A 24,504-nucleotide genomic window follows, 5' to 3' on the forward strand; every position below is an offset into this window, starting at 1 on the left:
CTCTGTAATATTTGCTAGACAGCTCATCTTCCATGATGCAACAGCAAGCTCTGTGTTGAGTTTTATCTTTGTTGAGATTAAGGACAGTGATGTGGGAGAAATTTGTGTTGCGTACGGCTAATATCTACTGGAATTAAGCACCAAAGTTTAACCACCAAAGTTTAATTTTTTATAAAAAAGGGACAACAACTTCTCTTGACTCACACATTTCATTAAATTATAAGTTTTTGCAAGAAGATAAAATAATAGAGAAATATTATTACTTTATACGACCTATAAACATAAAACTTTGAGTCTGATTTGCCAGACCCAAAACTTCATGTGAGTCAGGTCACTGTGGAATCTGAAAATGCTGACGGTATGGGAGAGGCTGTTCCCCTTACTCAGACAACTACTCAGGCACGTGTTCCTCCAAGGAACCCAATTATATCAGACTACTGATAAAATGCTGCTTACCTTCTGACTTGTTTTCTTGTTTTTGTTAATTTTTGTTTGGTTTTGCATTTGGCTGTTTTTATTCCTTTGCTGTATTGTACATGTGCACAGAATTTTCCTCTTGGTGAAATAAAGACACAATTTTTCTATAGATGCCCTTGAAAAAATGAAAAATTTGCTTAATTTTCATTAGTAAGGAAGTTAAGGAAGTTATTTGGCTTAAGAATTATACCTGCAGAATAAGATTTGAATAGTAGGTTAAAAAAAAAAAAACCATTTGCAAACAAACTATGTGACAAACTCCTAAGGAGGAAATGAGGTTTCCTCTGTGTGGAAGAATCTGGGAAGCATTTACTGAACCATAATGGGAACAGTTCGCTTGAGGTTTCATCTGGAAAATTTCATGCTTTTTAAGAATGTCTGTGACATGAGCTGCTCACTCATAAAAACGACCGGAGAACAGAAGAGACAAATAATATTTCTTAAGATGTACACTGAATACATGGATATCACTTAAACAAGAACAACACATTAAAAAATCAAAATAAATAAACACATTCTAAAAAAATGCTTGCATGTGTGCTCAGGGTGAAGGAGACCAAAACACCTCTCCAAGAACTATTTTTCTAGCTGGTAATGTTTTCTGGCTGTCAACTTGGCAGACTTATGATGAAAAGCGGCAATCCTCTCCTTTTTCAAGCTGCCATTCCCTTTTTACCTTACATTGCTATGAGGCAAGGTTTTCCTCAGAGGTAGCAATGAAAAAGAAGTTCAAAAGTTGAAAATAAAAGCTGCCTGGGGTATAAAATATTGAGGGGGATTTTCTTCTTTATTCCTGAGGTATGGAATATGTTCCAACTCTTGGCCATTAGTGGACAAGTATATATGCAGTTATATGCAACTTTTCTGATTATTTTTATGTATTTATTTCTTACCATAATGACTAAATTTTACTAGGTCAAAGCTAAGAAAACCCACAGAAACCCAAACCCCTTTTGCTGATGCCAGGCATCGTGCTTACCTGAAGAATGCAGAGGCAGAGACTGTGAAGAAATCTCATTTTTTCATGGTCATCTTGGGCAGTTAAACATTTTTATTTAGACTTTAAATTGTTTTTCATTTTTATTAATTTCTTTATGAACTCAATTGTGGCATCATGCATAATGAAAGAAAATGTTTGTGCAGTATTGAGGCATGGATTAAAATGTATACCATGTAGATATGAAGTGATGTACTAAGTACCTTCTGGTTCCTAAGAAGGGACTGCACCTTGCTGCTCCAAGAGGAGAAGCACACACAGACTGTGCCTGTGTTAGCACACAGTGACAGATCAGCTGGAAGGCACCATCTGTAAGGAAAACAATTCCAGTGAAGTTCTGGAGGGTTTTTATGTGTTTGTTTTGGCTTTTTGTTATTTTTTTTCTTTATGTCAGGCTAATTCTACTTTGACCCAATGGATTGAGTGACTATTGGTTGATAGAGTGCACCAGCCATTCTCCTGGAGCTCCTCTTGTGGTTTAGCTTCCTCTGAGATCGTACAGTTCGAAATCTCCAAAGACTGCTCCTTGGGAATCCAGAGAAGAGCACAAATCTCACTTTAGAAGGACACTGCTGACCCATTCTATTTAAATCTAATCTGTTAGGCCAGTGTTCCACATGATAGCAATAATGCATTGATACTGAGACCTCTATTTAATATTTCTGGCCTGTTCTCATGAAATAAATCAATTTTCTTTGATACTCCACTCTATTCTCTTTTCACCACATTCAAAATTAAGAAAGTGTCAAGTGAACTGGACTGATACCCCTATTGATGACTGGGGCTAGTATTTTTGCTTTCTATTTCTGGAAAGGAGATAAATGGAATTTTCTTTGGAAAAATTCTTATAAAATAATTGGCTTTTTAAAATTTTCATCCGTTTCTTTTGAACCTCATAATTTTTATGAAGCATATTACAGATGTGGTTGTGCATGACAAGATTAGTCACAAGACATTTAGAGCTAGTTAATTAACACTGCTTTACAGAGTTTTTATTTAGTAAAATTAGAGGGCACTGCTTTAGTCTGTTTAAAGGACCTATTATCTTGCAGCTAGCATCCAATAATTTGTCTTACATAAGCAGTTAAAGTGAGTCTGAATCTCAATATAGCAGTTTGGCAGAAGTGTTAAATATAGGTATCATCTAAACTCACTGGAAATGGTGATTGTTTTTCCTAAGAACACAGTCCAAAAGTGAACAAAAAATGAAAGGGGAAAATTTCCAGCAGGCCTTCTTGGCTCAAATCATAACAACTATGTTAATCAGAGCTTTGTTTTGCACTGCCTGCAATTGCTTTTCAACAGTCAGTACAAAAGTTAGCAAAGCATAAGCATTCATGTGACAAGAATAACTCCCCTAGGAGCAGGAGCTGAAGCTGACCTTCTGAGGAGAGGACGTTGCACAACTGTGAACAGAAGTACTTGGGGAAGGCTTGTAGCATGGTAATTCTTGTAAAAGACTACAGGTAGTTGTGTCCAGTTCTCATGGAGAAGTACTTCATTTGTTTCTATGCACCATGCAGTCTGAAGTGAAGCAAGAAAATATCAGCTATCAAATGACCATCACATATTTTTATGTGAACAACACTATCTCAGATGCCATTTTGTTTCTTTTTTCCCTCAAGTCTCTGAAGTTCTTTGGTATTACCAGAAATCCCTCACCTTAGAGATTGCTGACCTCATCATTGTGAGGCCACACAAATTCATCAGAGCAGAGACACCAATAAGTATCCCAAAAAAGACTGGGGAGGTAGAGGCTTAGTGTGTTGAGGGGCATTTTGGTAGAGCTGCTTTCTTGTCTCTAAGCTATTGAGTGGGTTTCATAATAGCTGAGAAAATACTATTTTTTATAATATCATAAATATAATAAAAGGAACTTGCCCTGACAAATCAAGATGAGAACAGCACTAATCCTGAACTGGCTGTTGTCAATAAACTTGTGCATGCCTATAACGTTGTATGCTTCTGAACAGTCATGCACCTTAGTACTTGAAATAAGAATTTAAAATCCACAGTAAATAAAGCAAAAAGAATCTGCAAGGTAGTAAAAATAACATGCTCAGAGATGCTTGAATAAATAAAGAAAAAAGAAAGCACAAGATAATAAAATAACCTACTCAGGGACATTCTAATAAAATTTAAAGGCATAGATAGCAAGCTAGACAAAAATGAGGCATATTGTCTGCAATGAGTTAACAAATGAGGTGGGAATCCCTATTCTGAATATAATGGAAGTATTCCAAGTTCCCATAATAAATTCCTTTCTCCTTTTGTGTGGGTAGTTTTTTCAGGCAGAAACATTTCTGGAATGAAGAGATGGGCACTTAATCTAAAGCAAGTAAGATAATACATAAATAAGAAAAACTATAATCAAAAATACAGGTTTTCAAAAGGAAAGGTGGTAGAAGTGGAAAGGCTGAACAAAGAAAGACAAAGAAGAGAAGTGCTCTGGGTGGAATAGACAGCAACATTTTATCAACTAAAACAGCTTTCAAAAAAAAAATTCTGATGGAAAACCTAGAGAACCTTTTTAATTACTACTCGAGGAAAGAACCTACCTTCATTTTATCAAAAACTGTGTGGCATTTATGAGGAATTCAATTTCTGCACTTCATACCCAGAGTAATTTCAAAAGTTTGTAGTGTCCAGTTGATGATCCTTTACTGCTTAAACAGTGTCTATTCTTAGGTGAAAAATAAAATCAAGAAGAAAAACAGTTCCTGAAGATCTCCTCTGCAAGAAGTATGATCTCTTGTGCCTAAACATATTAAAGACCAAACTGAAGCAAGAGAAGATGCTTACAGCAATAAGAGTTCAAGAGTACTTCTGTTCATCAGCTTTCTCTGAGTTACATTCCCAAACTGCACAGTAAACTTTTAAATTAGCAGAAATTAAAATAATTGTGGTTTTTTTTTTTTTCCTTTTTGTTATAATTAAGCCAGGATTTTTTCCTTTTTCTCACTAATTGCCATTGGAATGCTATACCAATAATGCCTTTTTAAAAAAGTAAAATTAAAGGTTAAAACCTCTAAATCAAAATTAAAGGTTTAAACCTTGAAATAAAATGATGCATTTTTTATTTTACTTAAAGGCTGAAATCTCCTTACAAACTTATTGTTTTTGACTGAAGTTGTTTTTTTTTTTCCTAACAGACTCCTCTGGGTTTGTCATTTGCAGACTTCCAGTAAAAACATGTCCTTTAGACTCTCGCTGAAGACACTACTGAATATTCTCATGACAATTTGCAACAGCAAGATCTTCTTTTGGCCTCTGTTTTTGATATTGAGCTTAAACTGCATTATTACCAAGTAAATGGAGCTATTGTTAGAAATTTCTGGAATATGACAGCTCCTGTGACAATTTCTGAGACTTTAAAATGCAGTTGTTCAACTTCAGAGAGAGAGAGAAAGATCTTGTTTCTCTGGAAAAAATGATTGGTGTAAAAAGGTTTATTTTTGTTTCCAATTTTCATCCTGACCTCTCCCTGTGTCTTCAGCAATGATCAGAGAGCCTTCCTGGAAAGGCATAAACATTTCTTTGGCTAACATCACCAAAATCTGTGTGTCTAAGAAAAGGCTGTCTTTGCAACCTTTCTTTTTGACAGTCAGAGGAAAAAAGTATTCTTCAGCAAAAATATTGCTGCAACTCTTTCACAGTTTACTATTCTTCTGCTGGAAAGCAGGTTGGTTTCAAAACTTTATAGAAATTTCTCTTCAAAAGAAAGGTGACTTGTCAATAATCTTTTCACTGAGTAAAATAAAATTAAAAAATAACAAGACAAAGGTTTCTATTAAGCATTCTGTTGGTCCCTGGGTACTTGTTGGGGCTAAAAGGAAGCAAGACATACTGAAGGAAAAATATACTAAATGGTTAGCATGAGGAATATCTCAGCACACCCAGAAGGCAATCCCTCAGGGATAATTTGCAAGAGTTCTCCACTGAGAAAAAAAAATCCAGAAAATTAATTCTTTATGTTATTCTCAAGAGATTAGGGCTTACTTGGAATGGGGAGCATCCCTGCAAACTCTTTACTATTCAGTCAATGGATTTAGGCTCCAGTGTGATCATAGAATAAATCTGTCTTTAGGATTTCTGGTATGAGATCAAAAGAAAATCCCATGAAGCAAAGTAAGAAGCCAATTTAAACTCATTCTGTATGGTCAGTTTTGCTCAAAAGATGTTGCTGTGCTGACTTTGAAGTCTCAGGCTTTCTCCAGGAATAAGTTTCAATGCATTATCTCTTTTCCTACATACCTGAAAATAAAAGGGCTTAAACACTGTATTGTATGCTTCAGTGCTCATTTGAAGAAATGCCGGCAAGCCTGCCTTCCTGCCCTTCCCTGCCCTCAGTCGGGATGAAATTTGTATTTTGAGTTATCTGGTAGCATACAGATGCAATATCAATGGTTATTGAAACATGAAAAAGGGATAAAAATTACTATTCTTGCTATATTCTCAGGCTTTTTGCAAACAGAACTGAGGAAATGACTGTTTGTGAGGTTGGGGGACTATAGGTAATGATTCTGCCTTGTTAATTTTTTTTTATTTTTCATCTTGGTTTTTTTCATGAATCCTGTGACTTGTCCCATTTGCTTGTTAATGCAAGCTAGCATGAAAATTTTTCCAGCCTAGTGATGTATTTTTTTATTAGTTCTGCAGTGTCTTGACTAAAATAATGTACTGTGTATGCCTTACCACAGTGTAGAAAGAGACAGGTAATGAGAAATGGCCAGCAAATGAAGAAAGAGCGAATAAGCACTGCTGCCAAGCTGACTTCACAAAAAAAAAATTTCTCTCTTTTAAAAACTGAGTAAGGAGAAAAGTGGTATGAGTGCTACAGCTGGGGTTGTCAGAGAAAAGCCACTTCAGAAAGTAAAACATACTGCAGAGATAAGGCTTTTTTTTTCTAACTCATCAGAAAGGAGTTCCAAAAGGAAAATGCAGACCTCAACAAATAAGTAGTCAAAAAGAGAGAGAACCATCTGTTGTATCCCTTTCCCCCCTTCCAGGGGGGAGGGAAGACCTTCATAATGAGTCAAAAACTAACAAATAAGAGACCTATGGAAGGGGCTTTATTTCCTACTCCAGCTTGGAGAATTTAAGGCAGGATGGGAAGAGAAGAACTAAAGGTAGAGGGAGAGCATGAAAAAGTAATGAAACAAAATTAATTCCAGAGCTATTTTACAGATATTTGAAGATGCTATTTATAGAGAGTAGTATTTGAAAGCAGTATCAAAAAGCATATATTAGGAGATGCATTCATTGATGTAAATTTCATTCAAAAACCTGTAATTTTGCTTAAAAAATGGATATAACCATTAGCCTATCAGTTTGCAGTCAGCTAAGGTCATCAAAGGGTGGATTTCTGCTGAGAAAATGCATTTCTTGAAAGATCAGAAGACATTTGAGGATGTAGTTGATATTATGCCACTGTCTTGAACATTCTTCAAAGATTAGGATAATGCGTATTTTCTGGAAGTGGTAGTCACAAAAAAGGGTAATATTACTGAAGTGTGAAACAATCAATCAATGAGCACTACTGAATGACTGTAACCTCCATTTCACCTTTAGGCTTCGGTAGATGAAATTTCAGAGCATAATGAGATTAAATATTTTTCTTGAAGATCTTTCAGCTTATGTCCCACAGCTACAACCAGGCCCTACAGGGCAGCCCGGTTTGAAGCTAATGGAACTCTGCAAGGATGTCGAGGTCACTCCTTGCCAAGCCTCTGGGAGAAACAGCCTGTGTCAGGTCTGACAACAGGAGTGATGACAGTAGACAAAGCAACCCTGAGGCAAATTCTGAATCAAAATCAGGTCGCATGTAAGGGAATCATTGGGGTTGCACTTTTTGCATCAGCTGGGAATCTGGTCCTCAGGGAAAGAAGGTTAGTGGCAGATGGTGGAGGTTCTGTGGAGAGATTTCAGAAGGGCAGCAAAGCCACATAGCAATGATGAAGATCTTTGGAGTCAGAATGAGTAATAGTGAAATACTGGATCTTGATTTGACACACTTTTCATTTTTGTCTTCATTCACTTCTTGTACAAAGCTTTTATTTATTTTATATAGTTTTGATGTTTTTCACTCCAAGATCTATTTAAACGTAAATACTTAGACTGATGTTAAAAAAATGTGGTATCTTTCACATTGAGCTCAATTAATATGTGAAGTCCTTCAAATGGTACTGCTAAAACAGCAGAAGAAAAAATAGTTTGCTGCAATGGACTTAATAAATGACAGCTCTGCAATGTGGTCAAAATCTGTGATAAGCTATTTGAAAATGAAAGTTAAAAAGTAGTAAAGAGCATCTAATTTTTCTTCCAGAGTAGAGTAAATTAATATAGTATTCCTATCCTTTCATGGTATTCAACGAGATCAAATCCTCTTGAACCATAGATGTCTAATTGACAGGACTCGTGGTCAAGTAACTATCTGCTATTACAGATCTGCATAGCATGGTCTAAAATCTAACCTTGAATAGTGTATTTAAAAAAAAAAAAAGTCCAATATTTAAAATTATATCCAGTAGATAGATAGCAAGGACACTGGCAAGGGCAAGGAGCCTGGCAGAGCTGGGGAATCTGGTAGGTGGAACACAATGTAGGTGGAATCTGGTAGGTGGAACAGCAATGACATTGAGTTTCTTCCCAACAACTAAAGAGGTGAATGCAGTTGAAACCAAAATCCTTCCCTATCAGATGTTTGCCCTGAAGAATAAAAATAAAAAAATATTCCAGAAAAGCAATTTGAATTATGTATGGTGTCCCTTTCTTGTGAAGGGCTTTCAGATTCAGTCAGCAGTAATAAACTCTTTATAATCAACAATATCTTAATGATGAGGTTAAAGTTGTTAACAGAGGCACCTGTAGAAGCTGTTTTGGTGTTCTTAAAACTACATCCAGGTAGAACAATGACCACTTTCTCTTCTGGGGTATGCTGTACATGAAGTCTAAAGCACATGAAAGCAAGAGGAACATAACTTTGCAGGCACCACACAAAGCCTTTATCAAGAGCCCACTATATGCAATCATACAATGGGAAATCAGGACCTGAATGAAAAATGTAGGTCTGCCTCAGGAAAACTATGGTACCAAAAATCCCATTGTGAACACTGGAAGCCAGGACAGAATTACAATTAACAACCAAAAAACTGTCAGGTAAGATCTTCCTTTTTTACATTTTTTCTCCCTCATATTAAGTCTTTATCTTTCCCTTGTGAGATTTAAACTTTAAAGACTCTTGCTTAGAGTCTGCTTCCCACACTAATTACAGACACTAAGCATCTGTCGGAATGTCCTCTGGTTATCACTGGAATTTAAACTACCACCATTCCCCACAGTATAGTAGTTAAATCTTAGTGTTTTAAGTCTATACCCCCTTGTACTTAGTATGCAGTGAACCAGTAGATACATCTGAAATATACAGCTGAGTTCTAACACACTCTGATAATGAAGGAGATAAAGCAATCATTCACAGGTCTTTTCAAAATGAAATACCTCAATCTCTCTATTCAGATATGTAACTTGCAGTTACTGTTTGCCTGAGAATTGTCCATACAATACAAAGTCCTCCTTTTGATTTAAGTGAAAGAGAAATACCAGATCTCCGTTCAGCACTGCAGCTTCATTCCTCACATCTGTTTGATGTTTGCTTTCCTTTTGGAACTGCATAGTGATTAAAGAAAGCCAATTTGCTCAGAAAACTCACTGGTTTGTCTTTCTGATATCTCTGCAAATTTTATTCTGCTTTTAGAACTGCAATTCTCAAAATATTCAGTCTTGGCTTTTCTGTTTTATTCAGATAGAGAAACAATCAAAGCTCTATTAATTTGCTCAGTTCTAATTCTATTCCTTGGAGTTTATCTGCTTTACCTGAGCATGCAATCTTTCAAAATAAATGTTCCTAGCAACCAGCCTATCAGGCATTAAACTTTGCATTTTGGACTTACTGTTCAGTTCTCCAGCTTCCCTCACTCTCAGCTTGATTCATTATCTCTGCCCTAAGCTCATTCAGGTCTTGCCATCTCACTAGCTCTTTCTAGTGCACTGTTATGAATTGTTGTGGTCTCTTCAATTTATTTTGTGTGTGAGCTTGACTATTATTGTGATTGTGTTGGGTTTTGCTTCGTGTAAGACATGTATTTTGAGTAAAATAATTTGACCAAAGTAATTTTTTGAGGGGGTGAAATAATTTTTCCATCAAACAAGTCCCCTTACTGTATCCTCAAATTTCTGTCTTAATGGAGCCTTTTCCATCTCAGCTACACACGGTCTCATGCAAAATGAAACTTAGGTTTCTTAAGTCAGATTTCAAAATTTTCCCACCGGAATACAAAAATCAAGATTTCGCCAATCACTCATTGAGTGGATAACTTATCCTGGGATCATCCAGCCTCTATTGATATTACATTTTTTAACATTCCTGTCTTTCACAATATACTGGAATATTCTCTTCCTAAAAATGGATAAGACTGTCCTATCTCAGTCAAACCCTTTGCAAAAGCAACAACAACCACAACCAAACACATTTCTCTTTTTATCTAGCTAGAGGAACTTGATTGTGACTGTTTCTGTTCAAGGATGACCATCTGCCTCCTGTGTGGTCCCATCCCAGGCGGAACTGGGGAGCCCCACGTGTGCCCTGCCCGTGCTCCATGCCCTGGTGCAGCCGTGTGCTCCTCGCACGTGCTCAGCTCAGAGAGGGGCAGCTTGTTTGTCAGAGGTGACTGCTTTTAGCCATGAATTTGTTTACTTCAGCCTAGGGTGGTGATCCCCAATTGCATCCTGCTCTTCACAGCCCTTTCCAGAGCCATCAGAAAGAAGATGAATTAATTAAAAATTACTTAAAGTAGTTTTGAAAGTTACTTATCTCCTCAACAAAGTAGTGACCTGCATTTTGAAAGCTCCTGAACTTTGCACCGATTAATTTTATAGCCACTTAAAAATGGCTCTTATAAAATGAGAAATAATGCATCACAGGAACTTTCTGCAGCTAACTTTGACAGGGTATTTCCTAGCTATATTCTATATTCTGTAGTTGTAGGTGTAACTGTGCTTTGCTGTTCCTGTCTCCTGTTCTTTGCAGCCAGAGCTGCTTTTTTTAGTGTTGGCCTTTGGATAATGAACGACAATAATATCTGTGAAAGAATCGTAGCCTATATAGTGAAGCCCACGTTAGGTTTGTTTCCATTTATATACGTTTAAAATTATTCCTATTATTTCAGCTGTAAATGGGAGCAAAAAAAAAACCATGGGGAAAAGTATATGAAAAAAGCTTTTTCTTTAGTCTCTTAATTGTTAAATTAATTTTAAGCTTTGTTTATGAGGTCTCCTAAATGCATAATCTATTCTCATTTCTTGAAAGCAGGAAGATATTTAAGGTTTAATGACATAATAAAACATTTGATAGAATACTTCTGTCTGTTAAATGTATTATCTTTTTTATAATAAAATTTAATAGAACAGAAGAAAATCTTTCTTTCATACATTTTACATTTATGGAAAATTATTGTTATATTCTTAAATCAGTGAGGTAGCCTGTGATTTAATGAGATCTGAGCTATCAGTGAGGTTTAATGATGTTGTAAAATTGTTGCAAGATGACTGAACCACAGCTACTAGTTAAAGGCATGTTCACAAAACTATGATTTCTATAAAGCTGTGTATGTGTGGAAAATTATAAGTCTATAAAATAAATCAATAAAAAGACACAAGAGCATTGACCCCTCTAACATTCATAAACAGTTAAGTCTTGGCTGAATAAAAGTTTTGCTATGAAATTCAATGGATTTGTGGTCCTCCCTGTCAAGATGAAATCAGTGATTATAAAAATGCTATTTTGCCCCACCACTAATAAGAGGTTTGTACCACTGAGAATTCCAACGCCACTGGAATGTAAACCCCCCCAGTGTAAGATTAGAACTCTGAGAGAACAGAAAATGTCCTAAACACATGGGGGCTATGTAGAATTAAGGGACATAGAAAACACGGGCAGAAGAAGCCTGAGCCAGGAGAGGACAGCAAAAGGTCAGACTGATGCTGAAGGTGTGACAGATATTCTTTAGGCTTTGGACTGGAGGAAAAGCAATTTCTGCACTTCAGAGAGACAAGGCATATAAGGAATAGTGGATATGCTTTTTTTTCTTCAGGGGACTATTTTTTCTCTTCCTTGGGGAGCAGAAGCTGTCGAACACAAGAGGAAGAGCTGCAGCATAAGAGAAGGTCAACGTGGGTGAATCCCTCCTCCAAGTGACTACCTGAATTGTTCGTAATTACTCTGGGTAGTTATGTTCCCTCAATTTTTGCTTCTGCCAGAAAATAGTTTGGAAATTTATGTTACACAGAGAACTTTAAAAAATTCTCATTGGAATATGCAATTCCCTGCATTTACAGCAGAGTATGAATAGTGTTTGAATCTATATATCTTATCACACAAGAAAGATCTAAACATTTAGATATCCTATCCTACCCATCCCTTGAGGAATGAAGTGAGGAGAGGATTCTTAGGCCCTTTCACTGAAAGTGAAAGGCACAGCTGAGTGTCAGAAATAAGTGGAGAGAAAATGAACCACAAGTCAAGAATATGTTGATTAGAGAACTCACCTAGAAAAGGGAGGCAAGCCTAATTGTCTGCCATTGTCCATTGAATGCTTATTATAAAATTAAAATAATGAAACAGTGGTAAAATTTCAGTTTATCCTCCTCCTCATATGTCCCAAGCACTTAATTGCAATTACTTTTGTGCTTATTTTCTCTTGGGTGTGATGCATATTTAGATATTCAAAGCAGAGAGATTTCCAACAGCAGCAACTGAATGTATTTATTTTCACCCTATCCTGATATTCTAGTCATGTACAAAAAGATATTTTTAAAAAAATATTAAAGGCCTGGGTAAAAGAAGCTTTCAAGCAAAGCAGCCACCTGAATCTAAGATGTCCTTAACATCAGTAGTGCCCTATTTACAGTGCAATTGGCAGATGGGCAAGTGTGCAGACACATTTTGGACAGAGCAGAGTCCTTAGGCTTGCTCTGAGAGCACCAATGAGGCCCTGCAGGCAAGGACATGATGGATCTGGAGAGAGAGAGAGATCTTTACCTTCTTCCAGGGTCAGATGACATTTTAAGAAAGCAAGAGGGGTTATGAAATCATAAAGAGGTTTTATGGAATCATATAACATAGAATGGTTTGGTTGGAATGGACCTCAAAAATCATCTAGTTACAAGCCCCCTGCCATGAGCAGGCTAGGAGAATTAGGGTTATGCATCCAGGCTGCTTGCATTCTGCATAATTTGGAACTTTATTTGAAGAGTGAATCAATTCTCTAACATTCCTAAACTTTTATTCAGGTACCTAAAATCATTCAATTCAATGGCTTCATTCTGGAGTACTTTATAGTCCATCACAATTAGATATAGCTGTTTGCTCCAGGTGACTGCATGGTCACAGCATTCAGTTCAGTTCCAGAAATCTTTCTCTGGGGGGAAAAGAATCAAAAAATAAATCCTAGGAAATTAAGCAATGGGTATCAGCTTTTCACTTTCCTGGCTGAACCACATATTCCTAGGCCACTGAATCAGATGCTGCTTTCTGCAGGAGCACCATATTCTCCAATCTTCTACAAGATACATTTTATCACCTACTTGCTTTGGGATTTGGCTCGCTAGATACTATCCCGAAATTCCAGATAATGGCCAGATAGAGTATGCAAAATACATAACTTGTCTGCCACCTGCTTGGTCTGTTTCCAATGCAGAACATGTCTCATACGTGAGGTGTGGACCTACAAGAGTTGTTGGCGGCAGCTCTGGAGCCACCATTTCCATATATTATGTTGTGCTGTGGATTGGCTCCAACAGGAGGAGTAGAATATGAACCATTTCCCAGAATACAGTATAGACTTTATGTAATCTTCTGGAAAGCAAATGTGAGCTGTAATCCACCCAGGAATGAAGACATCAATAATAGAATCATTGAATGGTTTGGGTTGGAAGGAATCTTTAAAGGTTGTCTAGTCCTGCCCCCTGCTAGAAGCAAGGATGCTTTCTACCAGAGCAAGTTACTCAGAGCCCTGTCCAATTTGGCCTTAAACACTTCCGGGGATGGCACAAATTTTCTGGGCAACCTTTTCCTGTGCCTCACAGCAAAGAATTTCTTTCCAATATCTAATCTAGCTCTACCAGATTCTAATTTAAAATCATTATTCCTTGACCTATAGCTGAATTCCCTGATAAGGAGTCTGTTACTGTCCTCCTGTAGGCTCTCATTATGCAGAGAATTATGTAGGAATTCTTCCCAGAGGCACTGAGAGCTTTGGTTGAATAAAGGGGTTCAATGAATGCATGGAGAATGGGTCCATTTGTGCCTACTGCAGCAGGTGAGCCAGGTGCAGTCTCCAGCTCAGGTGTCCTCAGACACAGGATCTAGAGAACACCAGTGGCCTTAAAAGCCCTGCCTGGCCTTCTGCTGACTCTGCCCACAGCCCCGGACCCCACGGCTGCTCCTGCAGGATGTCAAGTGCTGCCCAGCAAAACCACATAGAGATGGTCCCCACCTTCCACCTGCCCATGGGCCCTCACCCAAGCCCAGCCCATCTTGGCCTTGACCAATCCCTATCCTTATCCCCAGCTGGGGACCATGTCCTCAGGAAAGGAGCCCTAACAAGCACTTCCAGAGACTGCTTTAATTTTTCCCAGATGTTTTAGTGTGACAAGACAAGAAGGGGATGGTGACTTGTGATTTCACAGTAAGCACATACTTTTTTGAAGCAATAAGGTAATGGACTTTCCATGACTGATAGGTCAGTGGATTTAGAGTCAGATTGATTGCCTCATCATTTCAACAAGGAACTATCAAGGTGTGATGGAAAATCTTTTCTTTAAAAAGCTTAGCACAGACACTGATCATAATTTACAAAGAAACAGGATTCAAGTTAAATTTTCAAGTAATAAGCTGCCTGTAAATATCCTCAGAGTTCATTCTAACATTGACAAACTGAAGAAATAATTGAAAAATAAAAATCTTTCCAGCATTATATATATAAAATAATAGAAAAACAGAAATCATGTCAGTCAGCTTCTGTTCAGATGGCACAAATCAGAAAGGTCACACTAGCTTTCATTTCTCTGAAGCTACTGCAGGAAAATCTCCTGCAGAAATAGTCCACAGAATAAGGCAGGCATCACAAGGATTATGTGAGCAACAGAGGACTCCAAGGCCATAGCCACAGACAGAAGTGTAGTACAAAAATATTGCTTTACAAGACACAAGGTCATAACAATAATTAAAGCATTGATAGAAAATTGGCTCAGACAACCATGCTGTAACATACTGAATTCTTCTTCAGCAAATCCATGTACGAAGGCTATCAGATTATCAAGTATCTTCTGAAAGTTCACTTCAGTAGAAAAAAAGTGTTATCTTGCCTAATACTGGTATACAGATTGCCACAATTTGTAGATTATGATCTGAGCCAGAGGGAAGACAGGAAAATATCTAGGCAAAGAGCAAAATACATTGTGGTAGTCGTTGGTCAGTAACTGAAAAAAAAAAAAAAACAAACAAAAAAGGTACAAAATCAGAAAATAGTAAAAAAACCCTCTTGAAATATTACGAACTTGCCAAAATTATTTGGGAGCCTGGAAAATGGCCTGAGAGTACAGACTCTGAGGACTTCTAATATTAACTAGTATTTCTCTAAGTGTTGGGACTAATGAAACAAAAAAAAACCAAAAAAAGGTACAAAATCAGAAAAATAGTAAAAAAAACCTCTTGAAATATTACGAACTTGCCAAAATTATTTGGGAGCCTGGAAAATGGCCTGAGAGTACAGACTCTGAGGACTTCTAATATTAACTAGTATTTCTCTAAGTGTTGGGACTAATGAAACTCGCAACCTGGTATTCTCTCTTTCCTATCATCTTACACAACATGATAGGCTTAGAAAGATCCTTCAGATGAAGGATGTTTCCTCTACCCAACATCCCTTGCATCTTAAGATCTTTGAGACCTCTACCTCTTCAAATTTTGGCCAAATCAGAAGAAGAAAAGAAACAAAATAGAGCAATCAAGAAAGAATCACACGTGAGGGAACATAAAGAAGAAAAGATAGTGGTAGAATGTCACTCACAGTCTTTCTGCATCTCCTTATAAGCTCATGCTTAATAAACAAAGACATTTTGAAATTTATGCTTTTAGCAGGGGAGATTGCCATGTGTTAAACATATTTTTTGTATGATAACACTGAAGGATTTTACAGCATGAGTATAATGATATTTGGTACCCTCAAGATGACCAGATAAATAGAATTCAAATCTCTTATACACTTGATCTGATAGATGGGTGAGAATTACTGACCTGGTCTCTCTGTGTCATGGGCCAGTAGCAGAAAGGAGCACAGTAATGTTCTGAACTAGAGAGCACTCAGCATATGCAAAGGCCACAGGACAGGAGGCAAGCAGTCCGTGAGCTTTCCATGTTTCCCCTTTAATATTTAGCCTTACAGAACAAAGAAGCCAAATATTCAACCAAATCTCTTATGCTGAGTGGTGAATATGATTTTATCAATAAAGGTTTGCTACTTTAGGGTGTCTTATATGGCAGAACCATCTATGAGTAAAAGAAAGCTGTTTTCTGTGTGTTGAAGGGAATTTAGGTTTGAGAAATTTTCCACTCTATTAACTGCAAACTCCTCCTACATTTTAAGGAGGGAACTTTCTCCTATTGTTACCTGATACTGTCAGCATTATATGCAGAATATAAAAGCTTAATATGTGTGTGGCCCTACTGAATTTTATTAACATGTTAAGGTGTTGTTTTGTTTAACCAAAGAGGTATAAAATTGCCTATTTGTGATCTTGCATTGATTACATTTCAAGGAAACAAAATCTTTCTTGAGAAAAAGTCAGACTGCTTGAAATAAGACATAAAAGCTTAAGTATCCATAAATTCTTCAGCATTCAGAATCGAGGGCAGTAAGCTTTGTTGCTAGGAGACTGTGACTAGAAGAAGAGATTGCTTTGTTTTAAAGATTAGAATCTGTAAGCAAAATACTTGGCAGATAAAATAACTATATATAAAGAGTTCAGTGCAGACCAGGTGAAGTATGAGGCAAGTACTAGAAAGCTTATGAGAAGCGCAAATCTTCAAATACTCTTCCAGCTATCATGACATAATGGCCTGATAAAAGAAGCTCATTATTTGCCTGCTAATAATTAGGATGAAATTTCAGTTGAGACATGAATTACAGAATAAATATTGATGAATCTGTCAAGAAGAGACTATGATTTAATTTACTTTTTGTATTTAGTGGTTCTAATCTGTAGGTCTCTGAAAGTTTTTTAAATGAATAACAATAAAACATGTTGCATCTACAGAGAAAGCAAGCTTGCTGCAGAGAAAAGAAGGAATTATTCTCAAAGTTATCTCAAATTTGTCAAGTAGCTTCCAATAAAGAAAGTAAGTTTGGAAAAATTTAAGTTTTTTCCTGCCTACAATAAAACACAAATAGCTTTATAATATTTATAGAAAGTTTTGACTTTGTAGAAATTAAAAAGAAAAGTAATAGCTCTAATTTAAAATGTTAAAACTTAATTGAGAAGTAAAAATGTATTTAATTTTGTCTTGAAAAAACAAGATCAACGTTTTTGAGGGCTTTTTTGGGTGGAAAAAGTGTTATTTTAGTTAAAATGTCTCAGTTCTTCTGCTTCAGTGTAGAAACGGAGAGGCAGAGATTTCATGGGATATTAACTATAGAATTACTTTAAAAAAACCTAATATATTTAGTTTGGTAGCTGTGACACATCTCTTGCTGGTGTCCACATCACCTTGTGGCAGAAATTTTAAATATCCAGGCCCACAGAATATGTGTGGGAACCCTGTATATAAGCATATATAATTAATTATTTCTAATGTTGAAATATTTTGAATTATTAAAATATTGTCAAACTAATTTAGTAAAAAGTTGTGTTTAGAAATTGCATTGTTCCTGAAATGTTAGAACAAATATTTTGCTTAATTGTAATTAGGTGGCATTTTTTCACTCCTACTTCATTCTCAGCTTCCATCTGACATTTCAGATATTTCACTGGACGTTATTACAGAGGTGTTTGTTCTAAAGATGCCTTCAGAAGACTTGTTCACATATGAAAGTGCTCCTGAAAGAGCAAAATAAAACCTGAGTGTGGCATATGACTTCCCTCGTGCAGTCAGCCCTCCTGAAGCACCAGGGTGGTTACTCATGTTTTCTGGTGGGTGGACACCCGTCTGCAATTTGTTCTTCCGTGCCAAGCCAGCCTGCTCAACACATCAGCCAGTCAGCTACACTGAGGCCCCCTCATGGAAGAGTCACTTAGAGATTTTAACTTTGCAGTGTCAAGCCCTCGTTCACAGCAAGCCAGATGATTTTCTGGCACCACACGGTAGTCTGGTAGCTCATTTTCAGCTGTGTTGTATAAGGTGAAAGCTCCTCTTTGGTTTATTGTACTTATATACCCATCTACCTTTTGGAAAACACTTGGAAGTTCCCATTAGGTTGAACAATGGAGATAATTTAAGACTAGTGGGATTTACATTTAGTGTTCTTCCGTCTTTTCCTATCCTTTAGCATTATTTTTCAAATGTTACCAATTGAGAAATATCAGAATTTTAAAAAAAACAAAAACAACCAAACAAAAATTAAGACTGACAAACAACAAAGGAAGTAAAAACATGAAAGGAATGAGCTTTAACAATCAATAATCAATTTTCTTCATCTAGAAATTAACCAAAATACCTAGATATTCACCCAAAGAGATCAGAAAGCTTACTTTCTCTGCATTACAGAAAATCAGAGATCTACGAGTCCAAATTTACTTCCCTGGTCACTGGTGAGTTAAAGGATTCTATGATTCTATGATATCTTCCACCTTCTGTTTTCTGAAAGTATCCATCAGGAGGAGACACATTCTCAGCAAATTATGCAGGGTCCAAAATCACTCAGGTGTTCTGTCTTATTTACATATGAACATATGTAAATATTTACATATGCCTTCTTTACAGAGGAAACAGCACCTAATAGCAAAGTGCAGTACCTGTATTCTTGAGGAGGATGAAATGACTGAAAAATGTTGGGTTTTTTTTTTGCTTTAAGGTGTGGTTCTAGTTGATGCAATTGGCAAAATGGGATGAGTGTTATAAAGTATGTGTTGACACTGAGATACCATGGCAACTTGCATATATATGTGCCACTAAAAAGAAACTATGTTATTATCAGTAAAAATTAAGAAACCCCAATATGGGTCAGAAAAATAATTAATTAAAATCAATTTAGTGGTTTATTTAATAAAAATTTGAACATTTTTGTAGCAAGGCAGTGGTTGAACTGTTCCACGTTGAAACATGATTTGCATAGAAAATGAGAGAAGAACTTATCTTGGGAACATGTTGTCCATACAGGGTTAAAAAAAGGAAACAACTGTAAAAATAACATAGTTATCCTCAATTCACATACAGCAAATAAGGCACAAATACACAAGTGGCAGGGTTTATTCAAGGAGTTGTAGTTTTCCTTGGTGTAGGTATTCCCCTGTAAGCCAATGACTTCAGAGTCCCTTTTAAATCAAGATTGAAAAAAGGGCACTTCCAAACTATTCTCAACATCAATCAAGTATCAAAGAATCATATAAACTACACACTAAAACTCTGTTTCTCTCCATTGACTATAAAGGCAAGTTAATGGCTCTGTTAACATTTCTTCTTCTTCACAGCTAGGTGTGGTCTAATTAATTGTTACTGTATGAGTAATGTTGCCTAATAAAGATGTGACAGACTTGAAGATTGAGTCAACCTTGCTGGAAATCCTTGTCAGCTCCCTGTCAAACCCATCTTTTTCTTTGCAAAAGATTCTCAATCATTTGAAAGGCAAATTTGGATGCTATATGTGAATTCCTGAATTTTGTCTTTCACAAACTCATGTAAAGGTTCTTTAAAAGTTTTGCTAATTTCTTAGCAAAAGAAATTAGAGACTACCATTACAGAGACTACCATTTAATTTTTGTTCTTCATCAGCAGGTAGCTACAAAAGTAAGGATCACTCTTCCTAAGAAAAACAAACAAAAAGCTATTTTAGATTAATTGTGCTTGGTAGAAATATTTCATGCTCTCTGCTCAAGACTGTTGGGCACTTAAAATGAGTGCATACCACACATCCACTCTACAATGTGTTTTTCAGAAACTGCAACTAGACATACAGCTGCAATACAATTTGTCTTTAAAGGTGTTTACCTGAGATAACACATTAAATTTAATTGTTAACATACAGGGAAAAAAAATTATGTAGTTTTCATTGTTCATTGACTTTTGTGAGGACTGTAACATTTTGACAAAGAATTAGGGCCATTGACCTGTGCAGACTTTTACCAAGAGTGGGGTTTGGGTCTCAGTAAAGTACAGCACTCATAAGAAATCTTTCTGTCTCAGCCACAAAAGCATTGTCCTGTGATCAAAGGATAAAGTCAGCCTGTGACAGACAAGTCAGTCTCAGACTGTGTGTTACTGTCATATATGCATTTTGTGTCTGTAGAAGGACGAGTGCAACAGCAAGAATAACAACCTAGCTCATACAATTTTGATTGTTTTTGCTTTTCAAAGAACCTGATATAGAGCCCACCACACCAAGCAATCAGATATCTTCAGTTAGTCCAATTAGAAGGAACTTAAAGAGTCCACTAATTCTCTTCAGTCAGTTTCAGGGAGAAATTATTGCAGAGCAATTGAAAATCTGTAGGAGTGAATTTTCCTTCATTACCTCCAATGAACCATTATGTCAAGAAGGTTCTGTCAGGTAGGCTGAAGTAATTGCATTGCAAGGAACAAAGGTTTTAAGATGAATGAATTAAGGTATTAAGTCATCAAAATATATTGTCTGCAATTTCTTAACTTAAAAGTTGTATTTTCTGCATCAAAGGAACTGAGCTGGTAACAAAAACAACTGCAGGTTTATGACAGTAAGTATTTGTTGCAATGCTTATGTTTGAAAGCTAATAAGACTACCCATGTTGTGTGATATTCAGAAATTCATAAAATGCAAATTTGATCTAACTTGCATCTCAAAAGTTTACTAGTTGATGCATTGCTTATTTTATAATTACTTTATTAAAAAATTCTCTAAAAAAGAATTTCTTTGAGCAAGTTCCCTGGAGCAAAATGCTTCTTGAGTTGCATTGATGTAAAGTTAATCAACAGATTTCAGCTCAGTAGCTACTTCAGATTTTGTGATTTATTGTAAAGAATGTTATCCAAACCACATTAGGGGATTTTTTTAAATTCTAGAAGACTCAACTCCAGCCATGGATTATATAATAAAAAAATCATACCAGTATTATTGCCATAACTGGTTGATACTGACAGTCAGCAGTAATCAGAGCACATTGTCCATGTTGCTGCTTTTGTAAGATGTGCTATTAATGGCTCTAGGACAAGGATGTATGTGGCTCTGTACTGAGCTAATAAAACATTAGTTTTATGAACTGACAGAAGCATGGAGGATGCTGAAAAAAAAATTTCAATGGGCACTCAAACCACAAGATTATAGGGCCTTGAAAGTATCAGCACAAGATGATAGAAAAGGCCACAGGTCACAAATGATTGATCATTTCCTGATTATTAAAGGGGGATTGCAGTGGGGGAATCCAGTTTTACCCAGTTTCCAGGTTGCATTATAATTCAACCTGGAAACTGGGTAAAACTGGATTTAGGGATAATAGAAAAAGAACAAGTTAAGGTGATTTTTTGCAAAAATATAAAAAAATTACCTAAAGCAGACTCAGTATCTAAAATGAAGACAATATCAGTATCACAGTTCTTAAAAAAGTGCGGTAAAAACTTGGGTTAGAGATGACTCACACTCACTCCAGTTCTTGACAAAAGCCTTTTATCAAGCTTAGGATCTACTGCAGAAGTGAAAGGCTGAGCAGAATATCAGGGAAAGAGGGGACAGCAGGAAGTCTGTTTGTATCAATTTTGGCTAAATAATTTTGGAGAAAGGGAAGTAAAGTTTTACTGTTATTATAACCAGGCTAATAATTTTTTTATAAGATTATTTTGATAAGAACAAATTCTTGCCTTCATATCCAGGGTTTAATACTGTAGCCCATATCAGTTGTATGTAATGTTTGGTGTGGTACCCTATCCTTGAGGCCTGACTGTTGAATCTGAATGCAGAAATTCATGGGGAATATAAGCATTCCAGGCTGTAATTTGCATGTAACAGCTGGTGGAGGATATGGGCATCTTCAGCTGATAAAGTTTGGATGACAGTCAGGAAGAATCTCTCTCTGGCCCAGTGCTAATCAAGTACTTTACTGGAAGCAAACATAAAACTGAAATGAAATTTGCAGATGAATGAAACTGGTTGAGAGAAAAGGAATAATCATGTGTGAAAATCAGTTCCTAAGAGCCCCTTGATGTGCTTTTCTCATTTTAAGCCAAATATAAGTCCATATGTCTAGTAACCTAGAAAATAGGTCATACGGGTCTGGTATGTACTTTCCCCAGTTGTGGCTGAGGTAATTTCTGGCATAGAAAAAGAATGTTATGTACAGAATTACTAGGCCAATTTTTGTGCCACATAAACTGATTAAATCAATGCTTCAATGGCCCTTATTAAAGGACGCCAGAACAAATGTAGAAAAAAATCCCAATTTTTTATAAATCCTTGTAGGACGAGACATCTCCCTCCATTTAATTTAATTTAATTTATCAAAGAAAAGATTTAGTAGTCATGAAATGATGACAGTACTACTGTGCAGAGCTATCTCACAAAGCAAAGGCATACTGGCATTGAAAGGCTGACAAGAGAGCACTAGATAAGTTCAGGCCAGAAATCAACATCTATGAGACCATTGGTGTGATTAACTACTAGAAACACTACAAGGAATTCAGACAGAGTATCTGCCACTAAAGTTTAAACTAGAGCTGTTTGTCTGTTTAGAAGAGTAGCTCATCCGGAGATCAGAAAATTACTGGGTGAATAGTTATAGTCTGTGTAACATAGGAGATCAAAATAGATTTTATAATAGGTCCTTTTGTCCTTAAACTCTGTGATTTATATGTCAGATTTTTCATTAGTGCTATGAGTGTGTTACTAGGCTTGAATTCTGTGTGTCTTGAATTTAAGGTATTTGGTTCCTATCATAAATTTTCATAGGAGTTTTGCATGACTGCGAATTCTGTAGGCATATACGTTTGAATGAAAGGTTTGGCATGCACTCTGACCTATAAAGATCAAGAAAGTGAATACAAGGTACTGCATGCCAAAAAAGACATAAACCCCTCCAGAGATTTCTCAGTAGTCAGAATTAAAGACTATGAATTTCACAGAGGACTCCAAACACATCACATCACATCACATTTAAAACAGACTTCTTTCAAATACCAGTAGTAGTTAACCATTAGCTGCCCATATCCATTTGCCTTTGTGTTCATTTGTTGCCCAGGAATTGTGGCCAAGTTCTCATTTTCAGGGGCCTAACATTGCAAGCCACCAATCATTCATATAATACACACAAGAATTTTGCTACTGAACTGTGGAAGATTTTTTTAACTCTTGAAATTACAAGTAAAACATTTCCTGGAAAGGTTTAAAACTAACCTGTAGTGATAATAGATGGGCAGCAGGCAGGAAGAGAGATTCATGGGGAAAATAAATACTTTAAAGTCTATGCAGAGAGTAGAGATTCCCCCACAATGTTTCTAGTTTCTTAGATGAAAACTAATGCAATATATAAGTACCTCTACTTAATATGATATTATATCATATTACATTAATATGTTTCTATCAATTTATAAAGAAGACATGACATCATGTGAATTTTTTTTTTTTTGTGGAAATCCATACTCTTACTTTCAAAAGTCCTAAAGAGACATGGAGCAACCTTACAATGAATTTCCTTCCTCCCCATGGAATACCCAATGTATTTTTCTGTATCTGTTTGAGGCCTTTAAAGGAGCACCTAAAACACTTGTTGAAAATAAAAGAAGTTCAATTAAAATAAGGTCTAGAAAAAGGGACTCTTTTGAGTCAAATATAAAGATTTAACCAGCTTTCACTGAGCAGAATTTACAGGAACAAAAAACCTCAAAGAACAAACTGGATGTCTGCTGCCCTTCATATGAATATTTATTCGTTTCAATTAAGTTCGGGGGTGTGACACATTTAAACTTAGCTCTGTTTTTCAGTCTCCCTGTGCAAATGAATAGGTTTTGTTTGTACGAATCCATTTAGGCACTTTTGGTCAGGTATTTTCTTTCTTTCATTTAAAGAGACTGAATATAAAAGATGCTGATGCACATTCCACACTTCACATATGGTGCTAAAATCCATTAGTTGAAGACACAGGTTGATCAGAGAGAGCAGTTGAAGGTCAGATTTAAATAGATGTATAACATCAGCCAGGCTTGATTTGCCATGGCTTTAGCGTGTATCTCTGTCTGCCTATTCAAATATTGATGTTGAGCAAACACAGAATACTGAATACACTACTTGGAATTAAAATCAAATACAAAATAATAAAACATTAGCTTTGGACAATATTTTGGATATATTTATTAGAAAATGGTGGGATAAAAAAATAGATGCATTTTGTGTGAGAAAGAGGATCTTTCAATATGGAGCATGGACTCTTGTTCTGATATAGTTCTGCTGATAAGACACATTTGCTGTGCTCCTAGATGTTAGCAGGCAGATATTTTTGCCACTGGATCAAAACACATAAGGGAAATATGGAAAAGCTGACTCACAACATCACTTCATTACACTTTGCACTTCTTCTTAAACCTGACTGGTAGGGGGTCATGAAGGAATCCCTTGTATTGCCTCACAGTGTCTTGTATGATAGTTAGCTTTTTAAAACTAATTTGATGATTAGTATTTCTTCAGCAAAATCAACACGCTAGGGAAGGACTACAGGCAGAGCTGAACTCTGAACACTGAGAAAATAATCATAAAACCTAAAAGGGTTACACATCTCCCCTTGAAGAGTTGAAATCTTTCTTA

This window comes from Passer montanus, unplaced genomic scaffold, assembly GCF_014805655.1.
Source record: "Passer montanus isolate IOZ18808 unplaced genomic scaffold, ASM1480565v1 scaffold4, whole genome shotgun sequence".
In the NCBI taxonomy this organism is placed as follows: Eukaryota; Metazoa; Chordata; class Aves; order Passeriformes; family Passeridae; genus Passer; species Passer montanus.